Source organism: Hydractinia symbiolongicarpus, chromosome 8 (genome assembly GCF_029227915.1).
Source record: "Hydractinia symbiolongicarpus strain clone_291-10 chromosome 8, HSymV2.1, whole genome shotgun sequence".
NCBI classification, from domain to species: domain Eukaryota; kingdom Metazoa; phylum Cnidaria; class Hydrozoa; order Anthoathecata; family Hydractiniidae; genus Hydractinia; species Hydractinia symbiolongicarpus.
Window position 1 is genome coordinate 31055544 of NC_079882.1, and position 22492 is coordinate 31078035.

The window sequence follows — 22492 nt, forward strand, 5'->3', positions numbered from 1 at the left end:
GTCATTGAAATAAAGTTTTTGAAACTGTCTCCATTTCCTCAGCGCGCGCTAACGTCTAAGATTGGTCCCACAGTACAGAATGACTTATTTATCTAAATTTCTAAATGAAGCGCTACCGCAGCGCCCTGTGTAACCGCTGAATTCCAACAATCATGTCAAAATAAGAAGAATGTTATTTCTTGGAGTCTAATTGGCTCATTTATCACATTTATAAGTTCAAAGTCCAAAATCAGTTCAATTAAGTTCCACAGGCAATCGTTTCACTGTTAAAAGCGATGCAACCTTGTAATATCAGAAACATATTGCTAAATACATGTTGGTATGAAGATGTGACGCAACCGTTGTACCTCAAACGGAGTGATACCGTTAGAAAGTCAATGAAATGTAATTTTTGAAACGGTCTGTATTTCTTCAGCGCGCACTATCGTCTAGCATTAGTCCCACAGTACAAAGTGACTTATTTATCTAAATTTTTTAATGAAGCGCTACCGCAGCGCCCAGTGTAATCGCTGAATTCCAGCAATCGTGTCAAATTAAGGAGAATGTTATTTCTTGGAGACCAATTGTCTCACTCATCACATTTATAATGTCAAAGTCCAAAATCAGTTCAATTAAGTCCCAGAGTTAATCGTTTCACTGTTAAAAGCGATGCAACCTAGTAATATCTGAAACATATCGCTAAATACATGTTGGTAGGAATATGTGACGCAACCGTTGTACCTCAAACGGAGTGATACCGTTAGAAAGTCAATGAAATTAAATTTTTAAAGCTGTCTCCATTTCCTCAGCGCGCTAACGGCTAAGATTGGTGCCACAGTACAGAATGACTTATTTATCTAAATTTCTAAATTAAGCGCTGCCACAGCGCCCAGTGTAACCGCTGAATTCCAGCACTCATGTGAAAATAAGAAGAATGTTATTTCTTGGAGTCCAATTGGCTCATTTATCACATTTACAAGTTCAAAGTCCAAAATCAGTTCATTTAAGTTCCTCAGGCAATCGTTTCACTGTTAAAAGCGATGCAACCTTGTAATATCAGAAAAATATCGCTAAGTACATGTTGGTATGAATATGTGACGCAACTGTTGTACCTCAAACGGAGTGATACCGTTAGAAAGTCAATGAACTAAAATTTTTGAAGCTGTCTCCATTTCCTCAGCGTGCTAACGGCTAAGATTGGTCACACAGTACAGAATGACTTATTTATCTAAATTTCTAAATGAAGCGCTACCGCAGCGCCAGTGTAACCGCTGAATTCCAGCAATCATGTCAAAATAAGAAGAATGTTATTTCTTGGAGTCCAATTGGCTCATTTATCACATATATAAGTTCAAAGTCCAAAATCAGTTCAATTAAGTCCCACAGTCAATCGTTTCACTGTTAAAGGCGATGCAACCTGGTAATATCAGAAACATATCGCTTAATACATGTTGGTACGAATATGTGACGCAACCGTTGTAACTGCAACGGAGTGATATCGTTAGAAAGTCAATGAAATAAAGTTTTTGAAACTGTCTCCATTTCCTCAGCGCGCGCTATCGTCTAAGATTGGTCCCACAGTACAGAATGACTAATTTATCTATATATCTAAATGAAGCGCTACCGCAGCGCCCAGTGTAACCGCTGAATTCCAGCAATCATGTCAAAATAAGAAGAATGTTATTTCTTGGAGTCCAATTGGCTCATTTATCACATTTATAAGTTCAAAGTCCAAAATCAGTTCAATTAAGTCCCAGAGTTAATCATTTCACTGTTAAAAGCGATGCAACCTAGTAATATCTGAAACATATCGCTAAATAAATGTTGGTAGGAATATGTGACGCAACCGTTGTACTTCAAGCGGACGGATACCGTTAGAAACTCAATGAAATGTAGTTTTTGAAAGTGTCTCTATATCTTCAGCGCGTGCTAACGGCTAGGATTGGTCCCACAGTAAAAAATGACTTATTTATCTAAATTTTTAAATGAAGCGCTATCACAGCGCCCAGTGTAATCGTTGAGTTTAAGCAATCATTTCAAGCTAAGAAAAACGTTTTTTCTTGGAGTCCAGTTGTCTTATTGATCATATTTCTAGGGTCAAAGTCCACAATCATTTCAATTAAGTCCCACAGTCAATCGTTTCATTGTTAAAAGCGATGCAACCTAGTAGAGTCAGAAAAATAACGCGAAATACATGTTGGTACGGATATGTGACGCAACCGTTGTAGCTTAAACAGACTGATAACTGTAGAAACTCAATGAAATGTAGTTTTTGAAACTGTCTCTATTTCTTCAGAGCGCGCTAACGTCTAGGATTGGTCCCACAGTAAAAAATGGCTTATTTATCTACATTTTTTAATAAAGCGCTATCACAGCGCCCAGTGTAATCGTTGAGTTCAAGCAATCATGTCAAATTAAGAAGAATGCTATTTCTTGGAATCCAATTGGCTCATTTATCACATTTATAAGTTCAAAGTCCAAAATTAGTTCAATTAAGTCCCACAGTCAATCATTTCACTGTTAAAAGCGATGCAACCTGGTAATATCAGAAACATATCGCAAAATACATGTTGTTACAAATATGTGACGCAACCGTTGAAACTCAAACGGAGTGATACCGTTACAAAGGCATTGAAATTTAGGTTTTGAAACTGTTTCTACTTCTTCAGCGCGAGCTAACGGTTAGGATTGGTTCCACAGTAAATAATGACTTATTTATCTACATTTTTTAATAAAGCGCTATCACAGCGCCCAGTGTAATCGTTGAGTTCAAGCAATCATGTCAAATTAAGAAGAATGCTATTTCTTTGAGTCCAATTGTCTCATTTATCACATTTATAAGTTCAAAGTCCAAAATCATTTCAATTAAGTCCCACAGTAAATTGGTTCACTGTTAAGAGCTATGCAACTTGGGAATATCTGAAAGATATCGCTAAACACATATTGGTAGGAATATGTGACGCGACCTCTGTACTTCAACCGGACGGATACCGTTAGAAACTCAATGAAATTTAGTTTTTGAAACTGTCTCTATATTTTCAGCGCGTTCCAACGGTTAGGATTGCTCCCACAGTAAAAAGTGACTTATTTATCTAAATTTATAAATGAAGCGCTACCACAGGGCCTAGTGTAATCGCTGAGTTCCAGCAACCATGTCAGATGAAGAAGAATGTTCTTTTTTGGAGTCGAATTGGCTGATGTATCACATTTATAAGTTCAAAGTCCAAAATAAGTTCAATTAAGTCCCACAGTCAATCGTTTCACTGTTAAAAGCGATGCAACCTAGTAGTGTCGGAAAAATAACGCCAAATACATGTTGCTACGAATATGTGATGCAACCGTTGTAACTCAATTGGCGTGATACCGTTACAAAGACAATGAAATTTAGTTTTTGAAAATGTCTCTATTTCTTCAGCGCGAGCTAACGGTTAGGATTGGTCCCACAATAAAAAATGACTTATTTATCTAAATTTTTAAATGAAGCGCTACCACAGCGCCCAGTGTAATTGCTGAGTTCCAGCAACCATGTCAGAATAAGAAGAATCTTAACTCTTGCAGTCCAATTGGCTCATTCATCACATTTATAAGTTCAAAGTCCAAAATCAGCTCAATTAATCCCACAGTCAATCGTTTTACTGTTAAAAGCGATGCAACCTGGCAATATCAGAAACATATCGCTAAATACATGTTGGTACGAACATGTAACTCAACCGTTGTAACTGAAACGAAGAGATACCGTTACAAAGTCAATGAAATGTAGTTTTTGAAAATGTCTCTTCTTCTTCTGCGCGAGCTAACGGCTAGGATTGGTCCCACAGTAAAAAATGACTTATTTATCTACATTTGTTAATAAAGCGCTACCACAGCGGCCAGTGGAAATACTCTGTTCCAGCAATCATGTCAAATTAAAAGGAATGTTATTTCTTGGAGTCCAGTTGTCTCATTCATCACATTTATAAGTTCAAAGTCCAAAATCAGTTCCATTAAGTCCCACAGTAAAATGTTTCACTGGTAAAAGCACTGCAACTTGGTAATATCTGAAAGATATCGCTAAACACATGTTGGTACGAATATGTGACGCAACCGTTGTACTTCAAGCGGACGGATACCATTAGAAACTCAATGAAATGTAGTCTTTGAAAATGTCTCTATATCTTCAGCGCGTGCTAACGGCTAGGATTGGTCCCACAGTAAAAAATGACTTATTTATCTAAATTTTTAAATGAACCGCTACCACAGCGCCCAAGGTAATCGTTGAGTTCCAGCAACCATGTCAGATTAAGAAGAATCTTATTTCTTGGAGTCTAATTGGCTCATTTATCACATTTATAAGTTCAAAGTCCAAAATTAGTTCAATTAAGTCCCACAGTCAATCATTTCACTGTTAAAAGCGATGCAACCTGGTAATATCAGAAACATATCGCAAAATACATGTTGGTACAAATATGTGACGCAACCGTTGAAACTCAAACGGAGTGATACCGTTACAAAGTCAATGAAATTTAGGTTTTGAAACTGTCTCTATTTCTTCAGCGCGAGCTAACAGTTAGGATTGGTTCCACAGTAAATAATGACTTATTTATCTACATTTTTTAATAAAGCGCTATCACAGCGTCCAGTGTTCTCGTTGAGTTCAAGCAATCATGTCAAATTAAGAAGAATGCTATTTCTTTGAGTCCAATTGTCTCATTTATCACATTTATAAGTTCAAAGTCCGAAATCAGTTCAATTAAGTCCCACAGTAAATTGGTTCACTGTTAAGAGCCATGCAATTTGGGAATATCTGAAAGATATCGCTAAACACATATTGGTAGGAATATGTGCTCGACCGCAGTACTTCAACCGGACGGATACCGTTAGAAACTCAATGAAATGTAGTTTTTGAGACTGTCTCTATATTTTCAGCGCGTTCTGACGGTTAGGATTGCTCCCACAGTAAAAAATTACTTATTTATCTAAATTTATAAATGAAGCGCTATCACAGGGCCTAGTGTAATCGCTGAGTTCCAGCAACCATGTCAGAAGAAGAAGAATGTTCTTTTTTGGAGTCGAATTAACTCATGTATCACATTTATAAGTTCAAAGTCTAAAATAAGTTCAATTAAGTCCCACAGTCAATCGTTTCACTGTTAAAAGCGATGCAACCTGGCAATATTCGAGACATATCGCTAAATACATGTTGGTACGAACATGTGACTCAACTGTTGTAACTGAAACGAAGTGATACCGTTACAAAGTCAATGAAATGTAGTTTTGGAAAATGTCTCTACTTCTTCTGCGTAAGCTAACAGCTAGGATTGGTCCCACAGTAAAAAATGACTTATTTATCTACATCTTTTAATAAAGCGCTATCACAGCCCCCAGTGTAATCGTTGAGTTCAAGCAGTCATGTCAAATTAAGAAGAATGCTATTTCTTTGAGACCAAATGTCTCATTTATCACATTTATAAGTTCAAAGTCCAAAATCAGTTTAATTAAGTCCCACAGTAAATTGGTTCACTGTTAAGAGCCATGCAACTTGGGAATATCTGAAAGATATCGCTAAACACATATTGGTAGGAATATGTGACGCGACCGCTGTACTTCAAGCGGACGGATACCGTTAGAAAGTCAATGAAAAGTAGTTATTGAAACTGTCTCTATATTTTCAGCGCGTTCTAACGGTTAGGATTGCTCCCACAGTAAAAAATGACTTATTTATCTAAGTTTATAAATAAAGCGCTACCACAGGGCCTAGTGTAATCGCCGAGTTCCAGCAACCTTGTCAGATGAAGAAGAATGTTCTTTTTTGGAGTCGAATTGGCTCATGTATTACATTTATAAGTTCAAAGTCCAAAATAAGTTCAAATAAGTCCGACAGTCAATCGTTTCACTGTTAAAAGCGATGCAACCTAGTAGAGTCAGAAAAATAACGCCAAATACATGTTGGTACGAATATGTGATGCAACCGTTGTAACTCAAACGGCGTGATACCGTTACAAAGTCAATGAAATTTAGTTTTTGAAAATGTCTCTATTTTTTCAGCGCGAGCTAAGGGTTAGGATTGGTCCCACAGTAAAAAATGACTTATATGTCTACATTTTTTAATAGAGCGCTATCACAGCTCCCAGTGTAATCTTTGAGTTCAAGCAATCATGTCAAATTAAGAAGAATGTTATTTGTTGGAGTCGAATTGGCTCATGTATCACATTTATAAGTTCAAAGTCCAAAATAAGTTCAATTAAGTCCCAGAGTCAATGGTTTCCCTGTTAAAAGCGATGCAACCTAGTAATATCTGAAACATATCGCTAAATACATGTTGGTACGAATATGTGACGCGACCGCTGTACTTCAACCGGACGGATACCGTTAGAAACTCAATGAAATGTAGTTTTTGAAACTCTCTCTATACCTTCAGCGCGTTCTAACGGTTAGGATTGCTCCCACAGTAAAAAATGACTTATTTATCTAAATTTATAAATGAAGCGCTATCACAGGGCCTAGTGTAATCGCTGAGTTCCAGCAACCATGTCAGATGAAGAAGAATGTTCTTTTTTGGAGTCGAATTGGCTCATGTATCACATTTATAAGTTCAAAGTCCAAAATTAGTTTAATTAAGTCCCACAGTCAATCGTTTCACTGTTAAAAGCGATGCAACCTGGCAATATCAGAGACATATCGCTAAATACATGTTGGTACAAAAATGTGACTCAACCGTTGTAACTGAAACGAAGTGATACCGTTACAAAGTCAATGAAATGTAGTTTTTGAAAATGTCTCTACTTCTTCTGCGCGAGCTAACGGCTAGGATTGGTCCCACAGTAAAAAATGACTTATTTATCTACATTTTTTAATAAAGCGCTATCACAGCGCCCAGTGTAATCGTTGAGTTCAAGTAGTCATGTCAAATTAAGAAGAATGCTATTTCTTTGAGTCCAATTGTCTCATTTATCACATTTATAAGTTCAAAGTCCGAAATCAGTTCAATTAAGTCCCACAGTAAATTGGTTCACTGTTAAGAGCCATGCAACTTGGGAATATCTGAAAAATATCGCTAAACACATATTGGTAGGAATATGTGACGCGACCGCTGTACTTCAACCGGACGGATACCGTTAGAAACTCAATGAAATGTAGTTTTTGAAACTGTCTCTATATTTTCAGCGCGTTCTAACGGTTAGGATTGCTCCCACAGTAAAAAATGACTTATTTATCTAAATTTATAAATGAAGCGCTATCACAGGGCCTAGTGTAATCGCTGAGTTCCAGCAACCATGTCAGATGAAGAAGAATGTTTTTTTTTGGAGTCGAATTGGCTCATGTATCACATTTATAAGTTCAAAGCCCAAAATAAGTACAATTAAGTCCCACAGTCAATCGTTTCACTGTTAAAAGCGATGCAACCTGGCAATATCAGAGACATATCGCTAAATACATGTTGGTACGAACATGTGACTCAACCGTTGTAACTGAAACGAAGTGATACCGTTACAAAGTCAATGAAATGTAGATTTTGAAAATGTCTCTACTTCTTCTGCGCGAGCTAACGGCTAGGATTGGTCCCACAGTAAAAAATGACTTATTTATCTACATTTTTTAATAAAGCGCTATCACAGCGCCCAGTGTAATCGTTGAGTTCAAGCAGTCATGTCAAATTAAAAAGAAAGCTATTTCTTTGAGTCCAATTGTCTCATTTATCACATTTATGAGTTCAAAGTCCAAAATCAGTTTAATTAAGTCCCACAGTAAATTGGTTCACTGTTAAGAGCCATGCAACTTGGGAATATCTGAAAGATATCGCTAAACACATATTGGTAGGAATATGTGACGAGACCGCTGTACTTCAAGCGGACGGATACCGTTAGAAAGTCAATGAAAAGTAGTTTTTGAAACTGTCTCTATAATTTCAGCGCGTTCTAACGGTTAGGATTGCTCCCACAGTAAAAAATGACTTATTTATCTAAATTTATAAATGAAGCGCTACCACAGGGCCTAGTGTAATCGCTGAGTTCCAGCAACCTTGTCAGATGAAGAAGAATGTTCTTTTTTGGAGTCGAATTGGCTCATGTATTACATTTATAAGTTCAAAGTCCAAAATAAGTTCAATTAAGTCCGACAGTCAATCGTTTCACTGTTAAAAGCGATGCAACCTAGTAGAGTCAGAAAAATAACGCCAAATACATGTTGGTACGAATATGTGATGCAACCGTTGTAACTCAAACGGCGTGATACCGTTACAAAGTCAATGAAATTTAGTTTTTGAAAATGTCTCTATTTTTTCAGCGCGAGCTAACGGTTAGGATTGGTCCCACAGTAAAAAATGACTTATTTGTCTACATTTTTTAATAGAGCGCTATCACAGCTCCCAGTGTAATCGTTGAGTTCAAGCAATCATGTCAAATTAAGAAGAATGTTATTTCTTGGAGTCGAATTGGCTCATGTATCACATTTATAACTTCAAAGTCCAAAATAAGTTCAATTAAGTCCCAGAGTCAATCGTTTCACTGTTAAAAGCGATGCAACCTAGTAATATCTGAAACATATCGCTAAATACATGTTGATACGAATATGTGACGCGACCGTTGTACTTCAAGCGGACGGATACCGTTAGAAACTCAATGAAATGTAGTTTTTGAAACTCTCTCTATACCTTCAGCGCGTGCTAACAGCTAGGATTGGTCCCACAGTAAAAAATGACTTATTTTTATAAATTTTTAAATGAAGCGCTACCACCGCGCCCAGTGTAATTGCTGAGTCGAAGCAACCATGTCAGAATAAGAAGAATGTTAATTCTTGGAGTCCAATTGGCTCATTCATCACATTTATAAGTTCAAAGTCCAAAATCAGCTCAATTAATCACACAGTCAATCGTTTCACTGTTAAAAGCGATGCAACCTGGCAATATCAGAAACATATCGCTAAATACATGTTGGGACGAACATGTGACTCAACCGTTGTAACTGAAACGAAGTGATACCGTTACAAAGTCAATGAAATGTAGTTTTTGAAAATGTCTCTACTTCTTCTGCACGAGCTAACGGCTAGGATTGGTCCCACAGTAAAAAATGACTTACTTATCTACATTTTTTAATAAATCGCTATCACATCGCCCAGTGAAATCGTTGAGTTCAAGCAATCATGTCAAAATAAGAAGAATATTATTTCTTGGAGTCCAATTGTCTTATTTATCACATTTATGAGTTCAAAGTCCAAAATCAGTTCAATTAAGTCCAACAGTAAATTGGTTCACTGTTAAAAGCCATGCAACTTGGTAATATCTGAAACATATCGCTAAACTCATGTTGGTACGAATATGTGACGCGACCGTTGTACTTCAAGCGGACGGATACCGTTAGAAACTGAATGAAATGTAGTTTTTGAAACTCTCTCTATACCTTCAGCGCGTGCTAACGGCTAGGATTGGTCCCACAGTAAAAAATGACTTATTTATCTAAATTTTTAAATGAAGCGCTACCACCGCGCCCAGTGTAATTGCTGAGTCGAAGCAACCATGTCAGAATAAGAAGAATGTTAATTCTTGGAGTCCAATTGGCTCATTCATCACATTTATAAGTTCAAAGTCCAAAATCAGCTCAATTAATCCCACAGTCAATCGTTTCACTGTTAAAAGCGATGCAACCTGGCAATATCAGAAACATATCGCTAAATACATGTTGGTACGAACATGTGACTCAACCATTGTAACTGAAACGAAGTGATACCGTTACAAAGTCAATGAAATGTAGTTTTTGAAAATGTCTCTACTTCTTCTGCGCAAGCTAACGGCTAGGATTGGTCCTAAAGTAAAAAAAGACTTATTTATCTACATTTTTTAATAAAGCGCTATCACATCGCCCAGTGAAATCGTTGAGTTGAAGCAATCATGTCAAAATAAGAAGAATATTATTTCTTGGAGTCCAATTGTCTCATTTATCACATTTATGAGTTCAAAGTCCAAAATCAGTTCAATTAAGTCCAACAGTAAATTGGTTCACTGTTAAAAGCCATGCAACTTGGTAATATCTGAAACATATCGCTAAACACATGTTGGTACGAATATGTGACGCGACCGTTGTACTTCAAGCGGACGGATACCGTTAGAAACTTAATGAAATGTAGTTTTTGAAACTCTCTCTATACCTTCAGCGCGTGCTAACCGCTAGGATTGGTCCCACAGTAAAAAATGACTTATTTATCTAAATTTTTTAATGAAGCGCTACCACCGCGCCCAGTGTAATTGCTGAGTCGAAGCAACCATGTTAGAATAAGAAGAATGTTAATTCTTGGAGTCCAATTGGCTCATTCATCACATTTATAAGTTCAAAGTCCAAAATCAGCTCAATTAATCCCACAGTCAATCGTTTTACTGTTAAAAGCGATGCAACCTGGCAATATCAGAAACATATTGCTAAATACATGTTGGTACGAACATGTGACTCAACCGTTGTAACTGAAACGAAGTGATACCGTTACAAAGTCAATGAAATGTAGTTTTTGAAAATGTCTCTACTTCTTCTGCGCGAGCTAACGGCTAGGATTGGTCCCACAGTAAAAAATGACTTATTTATCTACATCTCTATTATAATAGCCGTATTCCGTCTGTCTGTCTCTGCGCGGAACCCCCGCTGAGTTAGAAAATCATGTCACGGAAACACGAATATCAAATGCGATATATTTTTATCCACTTTGTTGCCACGGGTAAATATAATGGACGGGCGAACCCGTGGATTTTTCCACGGGCAACGACTATCTCTTTAATAATAGCCGTATTCCGTCTGTCTGTGTGTCCGCGAAAGCGGCGTCCTGTAACGGAAACACGAAATTTTTATAATGCGCACTAATACCAAACGCGATATATTTTTGTCCACTTTGTTTTGACCGCTCGCGCGTGGAATACCATTCACAACGCCTGATTCTTTAAAAAAAAACCAAGATTTTCGCGACCAGAAAGAATCCAAGATCTTCGCGGAACGAAGGCCATTTTGATAATGGTCGTGTTTGTGGTCAGTGTGTGAGGTTTGTAGGCCTGTTTGACTTTTTTATCTTCTAAAAGCCTTATATATTTGTAATATTTGTTTTCTGTTTGTTTTCAATGTTAGGATAAATATATTGTCACGTTTTTTAGCCACGTACAGATCTTAAACGCACCAGTTTTAGGATGTTTGGCTAGGAACGAAGATTAGCTAGCTATAGCTACTTAGCTAGCTAGAGCCTCACTTATTGCTATTCTGTATGGTATAAGAGCTTTTTATCCTAGCCAACATTTATTTTTATGTTGAGGCTGTGGCTATTTAGCTAGCTCCTTAAAAAGTAAAAGTATAAAAATGCAGTTTGGCTACAACAATATTCTTAAGCAATATATAATTTTTATGCTAAATGCAGTTAGCTAGCTAGGTATAGCTACATATTTTATTATTTTTCTGCAAACTTTTTCTGCAAATGAAATGGCTGAGCGATTGTTTTGGCTGGACGAGTAACGACAGGCTGTTCCCTGTGTTTTTATTTAAACCGAAGTTGCAATGAACATTTTTGGAAAAGGGTAATACTCCTTATGCGCCTGTTCAACTGTGTTTAACTGTACTAAGCAGTTAGCCCAGTGTTAAAAACAGACTGTTTTTTGTAAAAGGCTGTTACGCCTATGGGCATGTGCAACACCGTTTACCTGTATATACTAAGGTCAGCCCACCACTGTGACAATTAATTTTTAAACTTTCTTGGGAATCACGCCTGGACTAACCGCTCAGCCCTGTGTCTGCGAGAAAGTTTTTTTCAAAAGGGTATTATTCCTATACGCTGTGCAACACGGTTTAACTGTACTAAGCGCTCAGCCCAGTGTCACGATTAAGTTTTTAACTTGCGCAAAAAGTTATTCTGCAAAATGAAATAAAATTGACGATTGTTTTTGCTATGATGGAGTAACAACACTTTGTAAACTCTGTTTTTATATCAGTTATCGTTGCGGGAAAGTTATTTTTTGAAAAATATGTTACAGTCGCACACTATAATGGTGTATGCGCTTCAAAAGATTAACGACATACTGTATACCTGTACTAAAGCGCTCCACCTCATCGTGTGGGACAGTTTACGGCTCTTATTAAGCGCTCCACAGAGTGTTCAATGCCGGATCACACCTTTACTTGTGGCTTAACCCGGCGTTTCGACGCCGGGTTTCCCGGCTAGTTTTTTAATAAAGCGCTATCACATCGCCCAGTGAAATCGTTGAGTTCAAGCAATCATGTCAAAATAAGAAGAATATTATTTCTTGGAGTCCAATTGTCTCATTTATCACATTTATGAGTTTAAAGTCCAAAATCAGTTTAATTAAGTCCCACAGTAAATTGGTTCACTGTTAAGAGCCATGCAACTTGGGAATATCTGAAACATATCGCTAAACACATGTTGGTACGAATATGTGACGCGACCGCTGTACTTCAAGCGGACGGTTACTGTTAGAAACTCAATGAAATGTAGTTTTTGAAACTGTCTCTATATCTTCAGCGCGTTCTAACAGTTAGGATTGCTCTCACAGTAAAAAATGACTTATTTATATAAATTTTTAAATGAAGCGCTACCACAGCGCCCGGTGTAATCGCTGAGTTCCAGCAACCATGTCAGATGAAGAAGAATGTTCCTTCTTGGAGTCGAATTGGCTCATGTATCACATTTATAAGTTCAAAGTCCAAAATAAGTTCAATTAAGTCCCACAGTCAATCGTTTCACTGTTAAAAGCGATGCAACCTAGTAGAGTCAGAAAAATAACGCTAAATACATGTTGGTACGAATATGTGACGCAACCGTTGTAACTCAAACGGCGTGATGCCGTTACAAAGTCAATGAAATTTAGTTTTTGAAAATGTCTCTATTTCTTCAGCGCGAGCTAACGGTTAGGATTGGTCCCACAGTAAAAAATGACTTATTTTTCTACATTTTTTAATAAAGCGCTATCACAGCTCCCAGTGTAATCGTTGAGTTCAAGCAATCATGTCAAATTAAGAAGAATGTTATTTCTTGGAGTCGAATTGGCTCATGTATCACATTTATAAGTTCAAAGTCCAAAATAAGTTCAATTAAGTCCCACAGTCAATCGTTTCACTGTTAAAAGCGATGCAACCTAGTAGAGTCAGAAAAATAACGCTAAATACATGTTGGTACGAATATGTGACGCAACCGCTGTAACTGAAACGAAGTGATACCGTTACAAAGTCAATGAAATGTAGTTTTTGAAAATGTCTCTACTTCTTCTGCGCAAGCTAACGGCTAGGATTGGTCCCACAGTAAAAAATGACTTATTTATCTACATTTGTTAATAAAGCGCTACCACAGCGGCCAGTGGAAATGCTCTGTTCCAGCAATCATGTCAAATTAAGAAGAATGTTATTTCTTGGAATCCAATTGTCTCATTCATCACATTTATAAGTTCAAAGTCCAAAATCAGTTCCATTAAGTCCCACAGTAAAATTTTTCACTGGTAAAAGCACTGCAACTTGGTAATATCTGAAAGATATCGCTAAACACATGTTGGTACGAATATGTGACGCAACCGTTGTACTTCAAGCGGACGGATACCATTAGAAACTCAATGAAATGTAGTTTTTGAAACTGTCTCTATATCTTCAGCGCGTTCTAACAGTTAGGATTGGTCCCACAGTAAAAAATGACTTATTTATCTAAATTTTTAAATGAACCGCTACCACAGCGCCCGGTGTAATCGCTGAGTTCCAGCAACCATGTCAGATGAAGAAGAATGTTCTTTCTTGGAGTCGAATTGGCTCATGTATCACATTTATAAGTTCAAAGTCCAAAATAAGTTCAATTAAGTCCCACAGTCAATCGTTTCACTGTTAAAAGCGATGCAACCTAGTAGAGTCAGAAAAATAACGCTAAATACATGTTGGTACGAATATGTGACGCAACCGTTGTAACTCAAACGGCGTGATGCCGTTACAAAGTCAATGAAATTTAGTTTTTGGAAATGTCTCTATTTCTTCAGCGCGAGCTAACGGTTAGGATTGGTCCCACAGTAAAAAATGACTTATTTTTCTACATTTTTTAATAAAGCGCTATCACAGCTCCCAGTGTAATCGTTGAGTTCAAGCAATCATGTCAAATTAAGAAGAATGTTATTTCTTGGAGTCGAATTGGCTCATGTATCACATTTATAAGTTCAAAGTCCAAAATAAGTTCAATTAAGTCCCACAGTCAATCGTTTCACTGTTAAAAGCGATGCAACCTAGTAGAGTCAGAAAAATAACGCTAAATACATGTTGGTACGAATATGTGACGCAACCGCTGTAACTGAAAAGAAGTGATACCGTTACAAAGTCAATGAAATGTAGTTTTTGAAAATGTCTCTACTTCTTCTGCGCAAGCTAACGGCTAGGATTGGTCCCACAGTAAAAAATGACTTATTTATCTACATTTGTTAATAAAGCGCTACCACAGCGGCCAGTGGAAATGCTCTGTTCCAGCAATCATGTCAAATTAAGAAGAATGTTATTTCTTGGAATCCAATTGTCTCATTCATCACATTTATAAGTTCAAAGTCCAAAATCACCTCCATTAAGTCCCACAGTAAAATTTTTCACTGGTAAAAGCACTGCAACTTGGTAATATCTGAAAGATATTGCTAAACACATGTTGGTACGAATATGTGACGCAACCGTTGTACTTCAAGCGGACGGATACTATTAGAAACTCAATGAAATGTAGTCTTTGAAAATGTCTCTATATCTTCAGCGCGTGCTAACGGCTAGGATTGGTCCCACAGTAAAAAATGATTTATTTATCTAAATTTTTAAATGAACCGCTACCACAGCGCCCAAGGTAATCGTTGAGTTCCAGCAACCATGTCAGATTAAGAAGAATCTTATTTCTTGGAGTCTAATTGGCTCATTTATCACATTTATAAGTTCAAAGTCCAAAATAAGTTCAATTAAGTCCCACAGTCAATCGTTTCACTGTTAAAAGCGATGCAACCTAGTAGAGTCAGAAAAATAACGCTAAATACATGTTGGTACGAATATGTGACGCAACCGTTGTAACTCAAACGGCGTGATGCCGTTACAAAGTCAATGAAATTTAGTTTTTGAAAATGTCTCTATTTCTTCAGCGCGAGCTAACGGTTAGGATTGGTCCCACAGTAAAAAATGACTTATTTTTCTACATTTTTTAATAAAGCGCTATCACAGCTCCCAGTGTAATCGTTGAGTTCAAGCAATCATGTCAAATTAAGAAGAATGTTATTTCTTGGAGTCGAATTGGCTCATGTATCACATTTATAAGTTCAAAGTCCAAAATAAGTTCAATTAAGTCCCACAGTGAATCGTTTCACTGTTAAAAGCGATGCAACCTAGTAGAGTCAAAAAAATAACGCTAAATACATGTTGGTACGAATATGTGACGCAACCGCTGTAACTGAAACGAAGTGATACCGTTACAAAGTCAATGAAATGTAGTTTTTGAAAATGTCTCTACTTCTTCTGCGCAAGCTAACGGCTAGGATTGGTCCCACAGTAAAAAATGACTTATTTATCTACATTTGTTAATAAAGCGCTACCACAGCGGCCAGTGGAAATGCTCTGTTCCAGCAATCATGTCAAATTAAGAAGAATGTTATTTCTTGGAATCCAATTGTCTCATTCATCACATTTATAAGTTCAAAGTCCAAAATCAGTTCCATTAAGTCCCACAGTAAAATTTTTCACTGGTAAAAGCACTGCAACTTGGTAATATCTGAAAGATATCGCTAAACACATGTTGGTACGAATATGTGACGCAACCGTTGTACTTCAAGCGGACGGATACCATTAGAAACTCAATGAAATGTAGTTTTTGAAACTGTCTCTATATCTTCAGCGCGTTCTAACAGTTAGGATTGGTCCCACAGTAAAAAATGACTTATTTATCTAAATTTTTAAATGAACCGCTACCACAGCGCCCGGTGTAATCGCTGAGTTCCAGCAACCATGTCAGATGAAGAAGAATGTTCTTTCTTGGAGTCGAATTGGCTCATGTATCACATTTATAAGTTCAAAGTCCAAAATAAGTTCAATTAAGTCCCACAGTCAATCGTTTCACTGTTAAAAGCGATGCAACCTAGTAGAGTCAGAAAAATAACGCTAAATACATGTTGGTACGAATATGTGACGCAACCGTTGTAACTCAAACAGCGTGATGCCGTTACAAAGTCAATGAAATTTAGTTTTTGAAAATGTCTCTATTTCTTCAGCGCGAGCTAACGGTTAGGATTGGTCCCACAGTAAAAAATGACTTATTTTTCTACATTTTTTAATAAAGCGCTATCACAGCTCCCAGTGTAATCGTTGAGTTTAAGCAATCATGTCAAATTAAGAAGAATGTTATTTCTTGGAGTCGAATTGGCTCATGTATCACATTTATAAGTTCAAAGTCCAAAATAAGTTCAATTAAGTCCCACAGTCAATCGTTTCACTGTTAAAAGCGATGCAACCTAGTAGAGTCAGAAAAATAACGCTAAATACATGTTGGTACGAATATGTGACGCAACCGCTGTAACTGAAACGAAGTGATACCGTTACAAAGTCAATGAAATGTAGTTTTTGAAAATGTCTCTACTTCTTCTGCGCAAGCTAACGGCTAGGATTGGTCCCACAGTAAAAAATGACTTATTTATCTACATTTGTTAATAAAGCGCTACCACAGCGGCCAGTGGAAATGCTCTGTTCCAGCAATCATGTCAAATTAAGAAGAATGTTATTTCTTGGAATCCAATTGTCTCATTCATCACATTTATAAGTTCAAAGTCCAAAATCAGCTCCATTAAGTCCCACAGTAAAATTTTTCACTGGTAAAAGCACTGCAACTTGGTAATATCTGAAAGATATCGCTAAACACATGTTGGTACGAATATGTGACGCAACCGTTGTACTTCAAGCGGACGGATACCATTAGAAACTCAATGAAATGTAGTCTTTGAAAATGTCTCTATATGTTCAGCGCGTGCTAATGGCTATGATTGGTCCCACAGTAAAAAATGACTTATTTATCTAAATTTTTAAATGAACCGCTACCACAGCGCCCAAGGTAATCGTTGAGTTCCAGCAATCATGTCAAATTAAGAAGAATGCTATTCCTTTGAGTCCAATTGTCTCATTTATCACATTTATAAGTTCGAAGTCCAAAATCAGTTTAATTAAGTCCCACAGTAAATTGGTTCACTGTTAAGAGCCATGCAACTTGGGAATATCTGAAAGATATCGCTAAACACATATTGGTAGGAATATGTGACGCGACCGCTGTACTTCAAGCGGACGGATACCGTTAGAAGGTCAATGAAAAGTAGTTTTTGAAACTGTCTCTATATTTTCAGCGCGTTCTAACGGTTAGGATTGCTCCCACAGTAAAAAATGACTTATTTATCTAAATTTATAAATGAAGCGCTACCACAGGGCCTAGTGTAATCGCTGAGTTCCAGCAACCTTGTCAGATGAAGAAGAATATTCTTTTTTGGAGTCGAATTGGCTCATGTATTACATTTATAAGTTCAAAGTCCAAAATAAGTTCAATTAAGTCCGACAGTCAATCGTTTCACTGTTAAACGCGATGCAACCTAGTAGAGTCAGAAAAATAACGCCAAATACATGTTGGTACGAATATGTGATGCAACCGTTGTAACTCAAACGGCGTGATACCGTTACAAAGTCAATGAAATTTAGTTTTTGAAAATGTCTCTATTTTTTCAGCGCGAGCTAACGGTTAGGATTGGTCCCACAGTAAAAAATGACTTATTTGTCTACATTTTTTAATAGAGCGCTATCACAGCTTCCAGTGTAATCGTTGAGTTCAAGCAATCATGTCAAATTAAGAAGAATGTTATTTCTTGGAGTCGAATTGGCTCATGTATCACATTTATAAGTTCAAAGTCCAAAATAAGTTCAATTAAGTCCCAGAGTCAATCGTTTCACTGTTGAAAGCGATGCAACCTAGTAATATCTGAAACATATCGCTAAATACATGTTGGTACGAATATGTGACGCGACCGTTGTACTTCAAGCGGACGGATACTGTTAGAAACTCTTTGAAATGTAGTTTTTGAAACTCTCTCAATACCTTCAGCGCGTGCTAACGGCTAGGATTGGTCCCACAGTAAAAAATGACTTATTTTTCTAAATTTTTAAATGAAGCGCTATCACAGCGCCCAGTGTAATCGTTGAGTTCAAGCAGTCATGTCAAATTAAGAAGAATGCTATTTCTTTGAGTCCAATTGTCTTATTTATCACATTTATAAGATCAAAGTTCAAAATCAGTTTAATTAAGTCCCACAGTAAATTGGTTCACTGTTAAGAGCCATGCAACTTGGGATTATCTGAAAGATATCGCTAAACACATATTGGTAGGAATATGTGACGCGACCGCTGTACTTCAAGCGGACGGATACCGTTAGAAAGTCAATGAAAAGTAGTTTTTGAAACTGTCTCTATATTTCCAGCGCGTTCTAACGATTAGGATTGCTCCCACAGTAAAAAATGACTTATTTATCTAAATTTATAAATGAATCGCTACCACAGGGCCTAGTGTAATCGCTGAGTTCCAGCAACCTTGTCAGATGAAGAAGAATGTTCTTTTTTGGAGTCGAATTGGCTCATGTATTACATTTATAAGTTCAAAGTCCAAAATTAGTTCAATTAAGTCCCACAGTCAATCGTTTCACTGTTAAAAGCGATGCAACCTGGCAATATCAGAGACATATCGCTAAATACATGTTGGTACGAACATGTGACTCAACCGTTGTAACTGAAACGAAGTGATACCGTTACAAAGTCAATGAAATGTAGTTTTTGAAAATGTCTCTACTTCTTCTGCGCGAGCTAACGGCTAGGATTGGTCCCACAGTAAAAAATGACTTATTTATCTACATTTTTTAATAAAGCGCTATCACAGCGCCCAGTGTAATCGTTGAGTTCAAGCAGTCATGTCAAATTAAGAAGAATGCTACTTCTTTGAGTCCAATTGTCTCATTTATCACATTTATAAGTTCAAAGTCCAAAATCAGTTTAATTAAGTCCCACAGTAAATTGGTTCACTTTTAAGAGCCATGCAACTTGGGAATATCTGAAAGATATCGCTAAACACATATTGGTAGGAATATGTGACGCGACCGCTGTACTTCAAGCGGACGGATACCGTTAGAAAGTCAATGAAAAGTAGTTTTTGAAACTGTCTCTATATTTTCAGCGCGTTCTAACGGTTAGGATTGCTTCCACAGTAAAAAATGACTTATTTATCTAAATTTATAAATGAAGCGCTACCACAGGGCCTAGTGTAATCGCTGAGTTCCAGCAATCTTGTCAGATGAAGAAGAATGTTCTTTTTTGGAGTCGAATTGGCTCATGTATTACATTTATAAGTTCAAAGTCCAAAATAAGTTCAATTAAGTCCGACAGTCAATCGTTTCACTGTTAAACGCGATGCAACCTAGTAGAGTCAGAAAAATAACGCCAAATACATGTTGGTACGAATATGTGATGCAACCGTTGTAACTCAAACGGCGTGATACCGTTACAAAGTCAATGAAATTTAGTTTTTGAAAATGTCTCTATTTTTTCAGCGCGAGTTAACGGTTAGGATTGGTCCCACAGTAAAAAATGACTTATTTGTCTACATTTTTTAATAGAGCGCTATCACAGCTTCCAGTGTAATCGTTGAGTTCAAGCAATCATGTCAAATTAAGAAGAATGTTATTTCTTGGAGTCGAATTGGCTCATGTATCACATTTATAAGTTCAAAGTCCAAAATAAGTTCAATTAAGTCCCAGAGTCAATCGTTTCACTGTTAAAAGCGATGCAACCTAGTAATATCTGAAACATATCGCTAAATACATGTTGGTACGAATATGTGACGCGACCGTTGTACTTAAAGCGGACGGATACCGTTAGAAACTCTTTGAAATGTAGTTTTTGAAACTCTCTCTATACCTTCAGCGCGTGCTAACGGCTAGGATTGGTACCACAGTAAAAAATGACTTATTTTTATAAATTTTTAAATGAAGCGCAACCACCGCGCCCAGTGTAATTGCTGAGTCGAAGCAACCATGTCAGAATAAGAAGAATGTTAATTCTTGGAGTCCAATTGGCTCATTCATCACATTTATAAGTTCAAAGTCCAAAATCAGCTCAATTAATCCCACAGTCAATCGTTTCACTGTTAAAAGCGATGCAACCTGGCAATATCAGAAACATATCGCTAAATACATGTTGGGACGAACATGTGACTCAACCGTTGTAACTGAAACGAAGTGATACCGTTACAAAGTCAATGAAATGTAGTTTTTGAAAATGTCTCTACTTCTTCTGCGCGAGCTAACGGCTAGGATTGGTCCCACAGTAAAAAATGACTTATTTATCTACATTTTTTAATAAAGCGCTATCACAGCGCCCAGTGTAATCGTTGAGTTCAAGCAGTCATGTCAAATTAAGAAGAATGCTACTTCTTTGAGTCCAATTGTCTCATTTATCACATTTATAAGTTCAAAGTCCAAAATCAGTTTAATTAAGTCCCACAGTAAATTGGTTCACTTTTAAGAGCCATGCAACTTGGGAATATCTGAAAGATATCGCTAAACACATATTGGTAGGAATATGTGACGCGACCGCTGTACTTCAAGCGGACGGATACCGTTAGAAAGTCAATGAAAAGTAGTTTTTGAAACTGTCTCTATATTTTCAGCGCGTTCTAACGGTTAGGATTGCTTCCACAGTAAAAAATGACTTATTTATCTAAATTTATAAATGAAGCGCTACCACAGGGCCTAGTGTAATCGCTGAGTTCCAGCAATCTTGTCAGATGAAGAAGAATGTTCTTTTTTGGAGTCGAATTGGCTCATGTATTACATTTATAAGTTCAAAGTCCAAAATAAGTTCAATTAAGTCCGACAGTCAATCGTTTCACTGTTAAACGCGATGCAACCTAGTAGAGTCAGAAAAATAACGCCAAATACATGTTGGTACGAATATGTGATGCAACCGTTGTAACTCAAACGGCGTGATACCGTTACAAAGTCAATGAAATTTAGTTTTTGAAAATGTCTCTATTTTTTCAGCGCGAGTTAACGGTTAGGATTGGTCCCACAGTAAAAAATGACTTATTTGTCTACATTTTTTAATAGAGCGCTATCACAGCTTCCAGTGTAATCGTTGAGTTCAAGCAATCATGTCAAATTAAGAAGAATGTTATTTCTTGGAGTCGAATTGGCTCATGTATCACATTTATAAGTTCAAAGTCCAAAATAAGTTCAATTAAGTCCCAGAGTCAATCGTTTCACTGTTAAAAGCGATGCAACCTAGTAATATCTGAAACATATCGCTAAATACATGTTGGTACGAATATGTGACGCGACCGTTGTACTTAAAGCGGACGGATACCGTTAGAAACTCTTTGAAATGTAGTTTTTGAAACTCTCTCTATACCTTCAGCGCGTGCTAACGGCTAGGATTGGTACCACAGTAAAAAATGACTTATTTTTATAAATTTTTAAATGAAGCGCAACCACCGCGCCCAGTGTAATTGCTGAGTCGAAGCAACCATGTCAGAATAAGAAGAATGTTAATTCTTGGAGTCCAATTGGCTCATTCATCACATTTATAAGTTCAAAGTCCAAAATCAGCTCAATTAATCCCACAGTCAATCGTTTCACTGTTAAAAGCGATGCAACCTGGCAATATCAGAAACATATCGCTAAATACATGTTGGGACGAACATGTGACTCAACCGTTGTAACTGAAACGAAGTGATACCGTTACAAAGTCAATGAAATGTAGTTTTTGAAAATTTCTCTACTTCTTCTGCGCGAGCTAACGGCTAGGATTGGTCCCACAGTAAAAAATGACTTACTTATCTACATTTTTTAATAAAGCGCTATCACATCGCCCAGTGAAATCGTTGAGTTCAAGCAATCATGTCAAAATAAGAAGAATATTATTTCTTGGAGTCCAATTGTCTTATTTATCATATTTATGAGTTCAAAGTCCAAAATCAGTTCAATTAAGTCCAACAGTAAATTGGTTCACTGTTAAAAGCCATGCAACTTGGTAATATCTGAAACATATCGCTAAACACATGTTGGTACGAATATGTGACGCGACCGTTGTACTTGAAGCGGACGGATACCGTTAGAAACTCAATGAAATGTAGTTTTTGAAACTCTCTCTATACCTTCAGCGCGTGCTAACGGCTAGGATTGGTCCCACAGTAAAAAATGACTTATTTATCCAAATTTTTAAATGAAGCGCTACCACCGCGCCCAGTGTAATTGCTGAGTCGAAGCAACCATGTCAGAAGAAGAAGAATGTTAATTCTTGGAGTCCAATTGGCTCATTCATCACATTTATAAGTTCAAAGTCCAAAATCAGCTCAATTAATCCCACAGTCAATCGTTTCACTGTTAAAAGCGATGCAACCTGGCAATATCAGAAACATATCGTTAAATACATGTTGGTACGAACATGTGACTCAACCATTGTAACTGAAACGAAGTGATACCGTTACAAAGTCAATGAAA